Below are 12,262 nucleotides of genomic sequence, written 5' to 3' on the forward strand. Positions count from 1 at the left end.
CATAAATGGGGAGTTGCCTGCACAATATTATATAGGCCTGCCGATGGCTACTGACCATGCTAGCTAAGCAGAACCTTGATGAAGAGACTGCTTGATCAGGTCTGTGGTGCATCTTCTAGACTGGCATGCTATCAGTGGCCAACCAGATACCTGCGGGCATTTTGCAAGCGGGACATGTTAGCAACAGTGCTCTCCCCACCTGTGATCCCCAGCATCTGGCATTCAGAAGCATTGATGCCTCTAACTGTGGAGGCAAAGCATAGTCATTGCGGCTAGCAGCCACTGATAGCCTACTCTGTCATGAATTTCTTCAGTTCTCCTTTAAAGCCATTCAAGTTGGTGGTCATCACGGCCTCCTGTGGGAGAGAGTTCCATGGTTTAACTATGCACTGCATGAAGAACTTTTATCTGTCCTGAATCTCCCAACATTCAATTTCCTTGGTGAGTCTCCACTGTCTCTCCACTTTCTCTCTCCACTTTCTCCATGATAGGCATAATTTTATTGTAGCCATTCTCAACTTCCAGGTTAAGATTGTTTCCTTTAGATGTTTTGGACTACAACTTGTGCTGGCTGGGGCTGATGGGTATTGGAGTCCAAAACATCTGGAGGGAACCAGGTTAGCAAAGGCTGTCTTATTAATATCAAACTTGGAACCATTTTATCATACTTGACTCTAGAGGGCTTACACATTTTAACAACAGATAAAGAACAGGAACTGATGTGGTGCTTTAATGATTGACATTGTCTATTTGTAATGAATTTAAAATGTTACAAAGCTGCAATTATGACTGAAACGAGGTGTGCTTTTATTTGGATTGCTGTATTCTGTTTTGAAATTGATTGGTTAAACAATAGACTGTTGTGATGACGCTTTGATATGCATTGCTGTTCTTGTTCTTGAGTTCCTCGTCTTGTGAGCAACCATGGACACACTCGTGTAGAAAGATAGAATACAGATTAAAATAATGAGAACTTTAACAGGACACCTGTGGCACCCGTCTGCTGACTTCCTGGAGATTTGGGCATAGAAACAGGATACTGGACTCGGAGGCCTGATCCAGCAGGGGTGTTCTTCTGTTACAAAGAAGGGAAAATCTAGCAATACACACTAACCAAGTATTTCATTCACTTATTGATAATTGAATCAATAGGTTGTTTCATTTATTTAGATTCCAAGACCCACTTAATCAGAAAAAAACAAACTTGATTTTATGTATTCCACAGTCTTTTTATATTAATATTTTAAATACATTTTAATTGCTGATATTGGTTTTAATTGGCTGTGGGAACAGTGTTGAAAAGCAGTATATATAGAGAGAGAGAAGATAAGGACAGGCATTGATCAGGGATGAGGTATCTAAAATCCACGTCACAACCATTGCAAAATATTTTGAGCAGGTGGAAGTCCTACTCTGTAAGAGGGTTTGGGGTGTCCCCAAGACCCAGCAACCCTGAATAGTGGTAGGCCCAAGCCTTCACTCAATTTGTCCCACTCTTCAACTCACTGTCAAGGAGGAGGAGGGCAAATTAACTTCCCTTCCCCCTCCAAAAAATTGGTATGAACTGCTTGATATTCCAGCCGATGGGCTTCCTCACTGTGGTTTTGCAATCTTTTTAAAAACCTTTGAATCCTATTTCGCAATGTAAATCAAAACAGATCCTCACGCATACTTAAACTGTTGACAACACACAAAAATTAGTAATCCCAGTATTTTTTTTAAAAAAATATTGCAAAAGAAGACAAAAAGGGAACACTATGGTGGTTTTCAAATCCTCCCGATGTTTTATCAAAACACATCCCAAATTTGCTATTGCCGTGGCCAATTTTCCCCAGATTACTTGCAGATTTTCTCCTCCACCACAGATTTCTCAACAGTGTCATTGGCCAATAGCTGAACAGAACAGCCCTTTGCCAACCTGGTGCCCTCTAGACCAGTGTTTTCCATCCTTTTTTGGGCAAAGGCACACTTGTTTCATGAAAAAAATCACGAGGCACACCACCATTAGAAAATGTTAAAAAATTTAACTCTGTGCCTATATTGACTATATATAAAGTAATTTCTCTTGAATAGGAATCAAATAAACACAAAGAAAGTATGTTATAATTACTTTATTATGAAATAGTAAGTAAACAGAAATATGAAAAATTATAAAATATTTTATTCAGTGCGCAACCTGGGCCTGTTTGGCTGAACACAAAGCTGATATTCTGGCTGGAATCGAAGAAAGACACACACGTATCTCTTCGTCAACAGCTCTCAGTCTCTCTCTGTATTTAGTTTTTATAGCAATCATGCTTGAAAAGCTCATCTCACACGGATATGTTGTGGAAAATGGGAGCAATGTCAAAATAGCTTTGTTTGCCAGAAGGGGGAACTCCTTGGCAGTATCCAACCAAAAACTGTCCAAAGGTAGATCAGCAAATCTTAGCTTGAAACCACGATTTTGTCTCAGTTCAGTTAGTTCCTCCTGCTCCTGTAAAGTCATGCCCTTTCCACCAACTGATGCTGAGCTATAAGGGTCCCTAACCCAGTCAAGGCATTCAGTGGAGACTGAAGAGAAATAAAATGACAACTTCTCCGGTCCTCCTGGTGACTCGAGTTGCGACGTCTTCTTCTCTCCGCTGCTGCGCACACTGTGCTCGGGTGGGAAGGAAGTCGGAAGATGATGTCCTACTGTGATAGGTCCAGGCTAGAGTCTGGACCAATCACAGCCCGGACATCAGAAAAGTGGAGGGTGTCCCCCTGAGGAGCGTCAATCGGCGCCCCTGCTGGCCGAGGGTGGGGTCAAAAACCCCACCCCATACCCAGGACACAGTCCGGCGCCCGCCTACTGGGCGAAAATTTGAATTTTTTTAAAAAAAATCTTTCGAATTTTTCAATTTTTCCCACGGCACACCAGGCAACATCTCACGGCACACTAGTGTGCCGCGGAACAGTGGTTGAAAAACACTGCTCTAGATGTTTTGGAATACAACTCCCATCACGCCTCACGAGCACAGAGCTGATGGAAGTTACCACCATTCTTTTTCAAAAGCTGGATGCTGCTTTTCCATATAAATGCGCTCAAAGCAGCTCACACAAAACAGAACAAAAAAGGCCACATCGACACATCATTACAGTAACAATCAAATATGAAATCATTTCAAAACACAAACCAGCGGGAGTTGTCGCCCAAAACCTCTGGGGTGCAACGAGCTGGCATGGTAGAGGGGAAGGAGGAACAAATAATGGTTTGCGCAAACCAATCGTTTATACTGCTAAATCTATGGTTTAAATTTTCAAACAGCGGCCAGCCAGTATCCTCTAACACCCATGCTTCTTAATTTCACTCATGCCTCCCTGGTGCACCAGTCCCGAGTGATGGAAACAGAATTATAACCAAGGTTTGCGATTCCAGAAGTCAAAAATCAGAGTTAAGTTTCCTTAACCATAGCACGACCCCATGTCGGAAGTGAGCCACTCTCCCCCAACATAACCTACCTCACAGAATAAAAAAAATAAAATCCTTCCACTAGCACCTTAGAGACCAACTAAGTTTGTTATTGGTATGAGCTTTCATGTGCATGCACACTTCTTCAGATACCAAGTGTATCAGATACACTGCGATTAGGCTTGAAAGAAGCATCCTGTTGTAGCCAATGTAAGAGGTTGAGATGTCTGTCTGATTGCAGCGTGTGTATATGTGTATAAGGCTTGTCTGAATTCTCCAGGTTTTCCAAGCCCCCTCCAGGTGGCAGGAGGAGAGCTTGAATCTCCAGGTGGGGAAGAGTGCCTTAAATTTTATTATGATGATTACTTATGATGGTGGTGGTGCCAATTAAGAAGACTGTGTATGCAGCTTACAAGCTTTAGCCTGGCAGGAGCCAGCTACAAATTACTGCATAGCCTCTCTGAAGTCCTCTGTCCTCCTTCACTCTCTCCTTTTAGATTAAATATTCCCTACCTAGGCTCCCTAAGTAGGTGAGAAGGATCTTAAATTCCAACCAGCAACATATTTGCTCACTTGTAATACTTTTTTATTCTAATGACAAGCCCTCAGTGACTGTGGTTAATACTTAATGTGTCACGCTTAATAACATCACCCCTAGATCTCAGGTTTGGACCCTGAAATCTCAGGGTCTGAGCAGGCAACCCGTGTTTGTGTGTGTGTCAGAGAGAGAGAGAGAGAGAGAGAGAGAGAGAGAGAGAGATGCCCACCACAATTTCTCCCATTTGCAAATGTGCCCGTGGACCCAACTCCTATTACAGTGGTACCTCTAGATACGAACGGGATCCGTTCTGGAGCCCCGTTCGCATCTAGAGGTAAACGTAACTAGCGACGGCACGTCTGCATGCGCCACTTTTCGCCGCTTCTGCGCATGCGTGTGATATCATTTTGAGCACCTGCATGTGCAAGTGGCGAAACCTGGAAGTAACAGGCTCGGAGCGCAACTCAAACGTACTCAACTCGAAGCGTATTCAACCCGAGGTATGACTGTACTAGATTGACCGTTCCTATGGAACCAAGACCCTCTTCTGTCTTGTCTGGATTCAGTCTCAGGTCAGTTATCATTATCAGCTCCAGACAGTGGTTCAGAACCCAAAGACCGTCAACTATCATCTTAATATTTTTTTTTACAACAGGTTCTTTGATGCTGATGATAAAGTGGGGGGAGGAAGGAAACAGGAAGGGGAAAGAGCAATAAGCCCCACCGCACAGTGTTAGAGACATGGCCACAGGCAGGCAGTTGAACCAGCTGGTGGAAGGAAGGAAGAAAAGAGAGAGAGGGAGGGAGAGCGAGAGAAAATAAAACTTGAGAATGAAGGCATAAAAACAGAGTCACCTGCTAGAGACACATTGGGCAGCCAAACAAAAGACTCAAAACACCCAGGAACCCCGTTTTCCCTAAGGTGACGTGTTAAAACCAAATCTGGGTGTTTTGTGGGTGACCCTTGAAAATGGCTATGAGTTTGGCAGCCCACACAGATGAGCAATTCAAGGTGTTGATTCTGGCATATGAAGCCCTGAACGACTTGGGACCCTCTCCAAACACTGTCCTGCCTCTAAGTGGAAACCAGCTAGCGAGGCTCTATTGGTAGCTGAAGCATTAGCAAAGATCTGATTGTCCAGAAAAAAACAGAACAGAGCCTTCTTGGGAGTGGCACCCCATACCCAGAGGACTCTCTGACCGGCAGGAAGGATTTATTTATTGTGCCACCAAATAAAGGAACTGAACAACAATATTTTCATAGGTGTAAAGTGCTTGCATTGCTGAGTAGTATTTGTGATGCAATGTAACCTGCCCCAACAGCATGTTGTGAAAGACAGGATATAGATTATCGTAGTATATAAATAAAAGTGTGCTCTCTTAGTAAAGTCCATCTCTATCAGGAACAGAGGCCAGATGGACTAGTCCTAAGAGGAACCCAACAAACCTTGTACAAGCAACACTGCCCGTCAAGACATCTAAAAACAAGCCACCTTAATACAGCCTTTCCCAACCTGGTGCCCTGACCTCCAGATGTTTTGGACTACAGTTCCCCTCAAGCCTCAGCCCCAGCCAACAATCATTTTGAACTACAATTCCCATCAGCCCCAGCTGGCACCACATTTGGGGAAGGCTGGCTTAAGATGTTTCTAGGCCATTAAGAAACCTGAAATCTGAGAGAAAGTGTGGTATAGTGGTTCAAATGCTAGACAAGGACCTAGGGAACCAGGGTTCAAATCCCCACTCAGCCATGAAGCTCACAGGGTGACATTGAGCTCAGTCACTACTTCTCACCCTGACCTACCTCACAAGGTTGTTGTGAGGATAAAATGAGGAGAGGAAGAACCATGTTGCCATCTTGATAGGGACGCAGATGGCGCTGTGGGTTATACCACAGAACCTAGGACTTGCCGATCAGAAGGTCGGCGGTTCGAATCCCCGTGACGGGGTGAGCTCCCGTTGCTCAGTCCCTGCTCCTGCCAACCTAGCAGTTTGAAAGCATGTCAAAGTGCAAGTAGATAAATAGGTACCACTCCGGCGGGAAGGTAAACGGCGTTTCCGTGCGCTGCTCTGGTTCTCCAGAAGCGGCTTTGTCATGCTGGCTACATGACCCGGAAGCTATACCCCGGCTCCCTCAGCCAATAAAGTGAGATGAGTGCCGCAACCCCAGAGTCAGTCACGACTGGACCTAATGGTCAGGGGTCCCTTTACCTTTACCTTTCATAATGATGATGGTGATGATACAAGTATCCCAATAGGATATTTTTATATCTAACCATGCAAACTTGGCATATGAATTTTACATAATAACAGAGGCCAACATCCCTGCGGAGGGCACATCAAAGCAGTAATGGAGTGTGATACTGGGCTGAGGGTTGTGGAGCTCCCCTTTCTCACACCTGCACATAGTTTGGATATGGAGAGAGGGACTCTTAACAGCAACCAAGACCGTGCACCTCTGCTTACAGAAGTGAGCCTATATTAACTTGAGTGAGGGTGGGGTGAACGTGTGCACTGCTGGTTTATGCCACTGGGCCACATCCCAGCCTGCAAAACGGCTCAACAACAACATTCATAAAAGTGACAAATCATAACAATAACCATAGAAACCAGCAAAAACAACAGGAGGCAATAAGAGTGCGCACAAACCGGTGAAAAGCAGCCAGCTTCATTACCACAGATTATCCATCTGGAGCTGAACTCAGCCAGGCCTAGATTAAAGGGCAGGTGAGCCAGTTAACATCCTGGGGAAACAGGCTGACGGCTTCAAACCCCAGGCTCTCCATTCTGCCATCCCCTCAACTGTTCAAACAGGCAGCACCAACAATGGTTTATAAGACACAGATAGATACGGATCCTGTTCTGCCCATTTATAATCTTCTGCAACAGGGTTGGCGATAAATCATACATGCAAATCATACACCTCAAAGTCTTGAAATGGGGATATGCAAGGAATTTAAAAAAAAAAAAACCAATTAGCCATTCAAACGTCAAACAAACAGATCAAGCACTGAAGACACAGGCCCTGAACTGGCATCTGTCTATTTATTTTATTCACATCATAAGATCTATATACTGCTTGAAACAAAAAACAAAAAATCAAGACACCTCAAAGCAGTTTACAAAAGAATAAAACAATGAAATTATTAGTAAAAACAGCTATTTAAAACATTCAAAAATAATTAAACAGCTAAAAACAGATTAAAGCACACATCCACATTCTTTATATCTGGGAAGGCTTGTCTAAACAACATTGTTTTTAGCAGGCCCTGAAAAGAGTAGAGTGAAGGTGCTTGCCTGATGTCAAAAGGCAGGGAGTTCCAAAGTGTGGGTGGTGGATGTGAGGAAGGGTGTTTCATAAACAGGGCACCATCACCAAAAAGGCCCTTGCTGTAGACTCATTTTGGAAGGCAGGGGCAGACAGAGATGGGCCTCTGTCGCAAAGACAGAGAGAGAGAGAGAGAGAAAGAAAGAATAAGCACCATGCAAACACTGGATGTCAGAGGCTGACTTCGGCCAGGTGAGAAAAATGTGCGTAAACGCACACAAGAGTCAGTCACAAGCAGACAAGTAATATAAGGGGGAAAGGGTCCAACCGAGTGACAAACACACTTGTACCACAAGGGAAACAGCTATGAAAACAAGAACAACAAAGTACATCAAAGGTAGTGCTGAAGTGTGTGTGATGTTTGTGCAAGAGCACAACTAAGATGGCAAACAGAAAGAGGGGGTGGGGAAGATACCACTGCCACAAGGAAAACGGAGGATGTTTGGTGTGCAGATGAATATGGATTGGCTATAAGCCAGGTTGGGAGAAGTGACTTGTTTCCACTCCTTGGCTGGCAAGCCATCTAGACAATTGCTCATCCTTTTAATAAAAAAATCCAGTCCCCACCATCACCCGGCACATCACAAGGATTCTGCTTTCACTCCTGGCAAAATTCAAAATACCCGTCTTCCCTGCTGTCTGAAAAGGTACTAGTACCCAGTCGATCAGCCCAGAAGTAACAGCCTTCCCTTCCCAAAAGGGTGCCCAGAGAGACGCAAACACCCAAAAACATGTCAAGAACAATTTGACACTTAGCACAGCTGCTGCAGATGCCCCGCCGCCCTCTTCCGACAATCCTCTGAGAGCCACCATCATCTCTTCTCTTCTTCCCCCATGGAGCCTGTCTGGGAAATGGCCGAAGAAGTCCAAACAACCAGCTTTTTCTAGGATTTTAACCAGATCCAAACAACCAGAGCTGGCAGCCTCCACAAAGTAGGAAGTCAACAAAGCCCACAATTTCTGCTTATCAAGAGCATCTGCCTTTGGTAGTCCAATGTGCTTCACTCCTCCAGCTGTAAAAGCCAGACACACTGCCCTCTCCAAACACAGGCAGCAGTGTAAGTATCGCTTACACACATACGCACACTAATATTTCACCAGTGCGGCCTTTGCAAGCTGGTGTCCTCCACTCAGATGTTTTGGACTACATCTCCCATCAGCCCCAGCCAGCTGATGGAAGTTGTAGTCCAAAACATCTGCGAGGAGGACATCAGCTTGCAATGGTTGCACTAAATGACAGCAGCAGCAGAATCATCACCCATCAGAACAGAGCAAAGTAGGTCAGCGATGGGGGAACCTGATGTTGCTGGACTACAACTCCCAAAATCCTTGCCTATTCACAATTCTGGATTTGGGGAAGGGACAGTTTGCTAAATATAACTACCAGGCCCCATCCACATAGCATATCCAAACAAAACTGCTATTAACATTGACACACATATAAAAGAGTATTGGGAAATATTTTAAAAACAACACACACTGGTGTGAGAATCTGGAAGGCTTCAGGTTACACACAGCTCTTCATTCTTTTCCAGCAGAGAATTCCGTGTAATACAAAGGCTTGCACAGCTGTGTTCCAAGAGAATCAGTCCCACTGGAAGATGGCACTTGGCCTAATTCGAGCTCCGAATTACTTCTGAGGCCAATGAGGTCATAAATAGTTTGTCATATAAATGTCTGTTTGGAGGTTTGGGGTAGCGTAGCAAATCTAATATTACTGCCATAAATCTCTCTCTCTTAAGCACTCAAAACTCTTCACATGCCCTGTGATGGTAATTCTTGCAACGAGGCTGGCAAGAAGGCCAGTATTATGAACTCAAGAATTGCCTTGCTGGGTCAAGTCAAGGTGGGTCCAACAAATACTCCCAGGAAGGCCATATATAGAGCACAGAGGCAAAAGCCCTTTCTTCAGAATCTAGCGGTCACAGGTACCCTGTCTCCAATTTTGGAGGCTCTATTTGGCTCACCATGGCTAGCAGCAATAATTATTTGCTTTGATCAAGACATATGGGGGCAAGGTGTGTGTGCTGAGGACTTGGCAAAGGGTATCTGAGGAGGTCATGGCAGAGGTAGTATCTGAACCCGAGACTTCTTGGCTCATACTCTTGAACCAGCAACAGCAATCATCCTAGAGACTTTGTGATGCTTTAAAATAAAGTGCCTCTGTGAATCTTAAGCCTCCAAGTCAGCCTTCACAAACCTGCCCCCTTCCAGATGTTTTAGACTACAACTCCCATCAGCCCAGGCAGCACAACTGAGAGTTGTAGCCCAAAACTTCTGAAGGGTGATAGGCTTGCAAAGGACACCTCGTAGGGGCATAAAGCAATTCCTCACAGTCCTACACACAACACACAGGACAACCCACAAATCCTGCGTGGCTGCTCTGTTGTTTTGTGCTTATGTTGATAAGGACAGTGAGCTGCCAGTGAATATCCGCACATAGAGACACAGTTTTCAATTTGGGACAGCAACTGAGGACCAACATAAAAGGTCCTGAGAAGGGCTGTCCCACAGATGATTGAGCAGATTTCTTTGCTGTTGCTCTAGAACCAATGGATTCAAATGACAAGACAGGGTTTGGGGTTTTTTTACTAAGCATCAAGCATACTGACTTAGGAACAGCCTTCCTTGGAAGGTGGTGGACTCTCATCTCCATTAGTGGCTTTTAAGCAAACTTAGGCTGAAATACTTTATGTGCTTAATTCTGAGTAGTAAGTGCCATCGAACTCAATGGGGTTTATTTCTGGGTAGGCACATACGCCTGCACTGCTGGTCTCTCTGGGCCTCAGTCCTCCATTTGTCAAATGCGAACACTGTTGACTTGACAGGACGTCAAGATCTAGAGAGGCTACCACATTTTAAAGAGCACCAGTTACATAAAATAATAGTTGGCTTTTTTGCTCCAAGATGCTCCCCTTTAACCCTTTCCCCCCCACAAACCCTTTCACTTCCTGCAGAATTGCTTTCCACCAGTTCCTTCCACATCTCAAGAAACCATTCCTCCAGTTTCGCATGATATTCTTCCCTTATATTCTTCAGCCAGACTGCATAATTTGTACCCATCGTATTTCCTTATTATCCTTCCTCTTTCCTTTCTAACCATTCACTCTTCCCAAGTCAGTGGGGAGGGGGGGGTATTCTTCCCCTCCTCCCTACAAATGCCGTCTCATAACATCAGAATCTAGGCACCCCAATATTTCTCCCTCAGTTCTCATCATTCTCTTAAAAACAACAACTCACACTTAGAATTATTCTTCCAATGCACTTTTCGCCCCAACCCTTTGACTACACACACCATAATGAAACCTGCATTTCAGGATAAGCCCAAGATACATTATACTGGGACAATTTCCCTATCTATCTTCTATTTTAAAGTTCCCTGTATCTCTCCCTCCCTCCTCTGAAGAGGCACCCAAGCACTATGCACCCCACTTTCCAATGCACCCCATTACCTGCACTTTCACCCACAGCTCTCCCTTTCACCTCATTTTATTCCTATTTTCCATCAACATCAGATTTCACACCCCAACTCTCCACATCCATCTCAAGTGCTTGCTCCCTTCTCTGCCTCTCTGTTTACACCCCACCACTCCTACCCAAACACACACGGATCAATTCTCTAGCTTTTTCCACTGGAAGCTGCCCATCTCCACTTTCTCCCTCATCTTCCCCTCCCCACCGGTGACCCCTAAAAACACTCACACACATATCTCCCCCCACTTAAGAAAGCAGCCACTTCTGCCCTGCCTCTCCTTGGTACATCTCCCTGCTTCCTCGCTTTACACTTACAGTACTGTACCATTTTGCTGGTTTGTTTGTTTGCGGGGTGGGAGGAGGGGGGGTGGAAACAGACATGTCATGAGGAAATGAGCTTGGAAGAGTCCATGTCTTATTTTTCTGTTGAGCCTCCTGCCGTCTTCCTCTCCAAACAACCCCAGGCCCCGGGAAGGGGGGGGGGATCTGGTCTCCCCCACCCAATTTAAGAAATATCCTGCTTTGCAGCCCGGAAAGAGACGGGGGGTGGGGTTGGAGGACACAAGAGCAACACCACCCCCAAGAAAACTGACACAACGCGTGTAAGTTTCACTTACCTTCTCCTCTCTCTGCCTTTGGCTCCTCGGAGCGCCTCCAAAGACAGCTGATCTCCCAAGAACAGGCTGGCTGGCTCAAGGGCCTCTCGAACAACAACAACAAAAAGGCGGCGGGGAGTGCGAGGGGGGGGAGAGAAAAACCAGGCAACCTCCCTCCCCCTAAAAGGAGGACAAGCACATTCTCATCATACAGCCCCGATGCCAATCTCAGTCCCCCTCAGCTTTAAAGTTCGTCCTCCTGGGAGCCGCCGCCGATTCTTTGCAATCCTGCGTCCTTGTTTGATTTTTTTTTTTAATTTTTCCTCCTCCTCTTCCTCTTTCTTTCTTCGCTCTGCCTCTCTCTCTCTCCTCTTCTCGCGCTTCTCTTCCTTCCCTTCCTTCCTAGCGACAATTCTTTTTTAAAAAATAATAATAATAAATTAATAACAAGGCAACTACATTGCACAACCCGGGGGGGGGGAGAGGCTACAACGTTGCCAGAGAGAGAGAGATTTTGTGTGTGTGTATGTGTGTGCAACCCAAGTATTGGAAAAGGAGGGGGGGCTATGAGGAAGCAAAGCAGATGGCGACCGGGGTCCAATCACAAGGAAGGGCGGGGCCAACCAGGCCCCAAAATTTTATATATATGCATACATACACACGCACATACACACACCTCCTCCTCCTTGCAAACATGCAAGCTAGGTTGCAGTGCGGCCTCTGCCTGTATATCCTTCCGCCTGCGGGAAGTTGGTTCAGCTCGGCAAAGGAGCGCTTAAAGCGGCCCGCGCTCCGCCTTGCCCTCTTTTCCCTCTCCCTCCGAATTGCAACTGGATTTGGGCCCCCTCCGGGCGGCTTGGCAGAAATGGCAGCACTAGGATTTCCCTCTGCTC

General features: G+C 45.4%; 1 protein-coding gene across 5 annotated transcripts in view; it reads right to left on the bottom strand.

The window, feature by feature from the left end:
* The window catches only part of MEF2D (myocyte enhancer factor 2D), a 146,296-nt gene that overhangs the window by 126,631 nt on the left and 7,403 nt on the right, over positions 1-12,262 (bottom strand). For 2 of the 5 annotated variants that reach the window (XM_083417367.1, XM_083417365.1), the window contains exon 3: positions 11,391-11,783. The gene's annotated coding sequence lies outside the window, so the exon portion shown is untranslated. Of the gene's footprint in view, positions 1-11,390; positions 11,932-12,262 lie in introns of those variants that run through there. The other 3 variants (XM_083417369.1, XM_083417371.1, XM_083417364.1) reach the window with 2 other exon arrangements.

This window comes from Podarcis tiliguerta (genome assembly GCF_965153285.1).
Source record: "Podarcis tiliguerta genome assembly, chromosome: 16".
In the NCBI taxonomy this organism is placed as follows: Eukaryota; Metazoa; Chordata; class Lepidosauria; order Squamata; family Lacertidae; genus Podarcis; species Podarcis tiliguerta.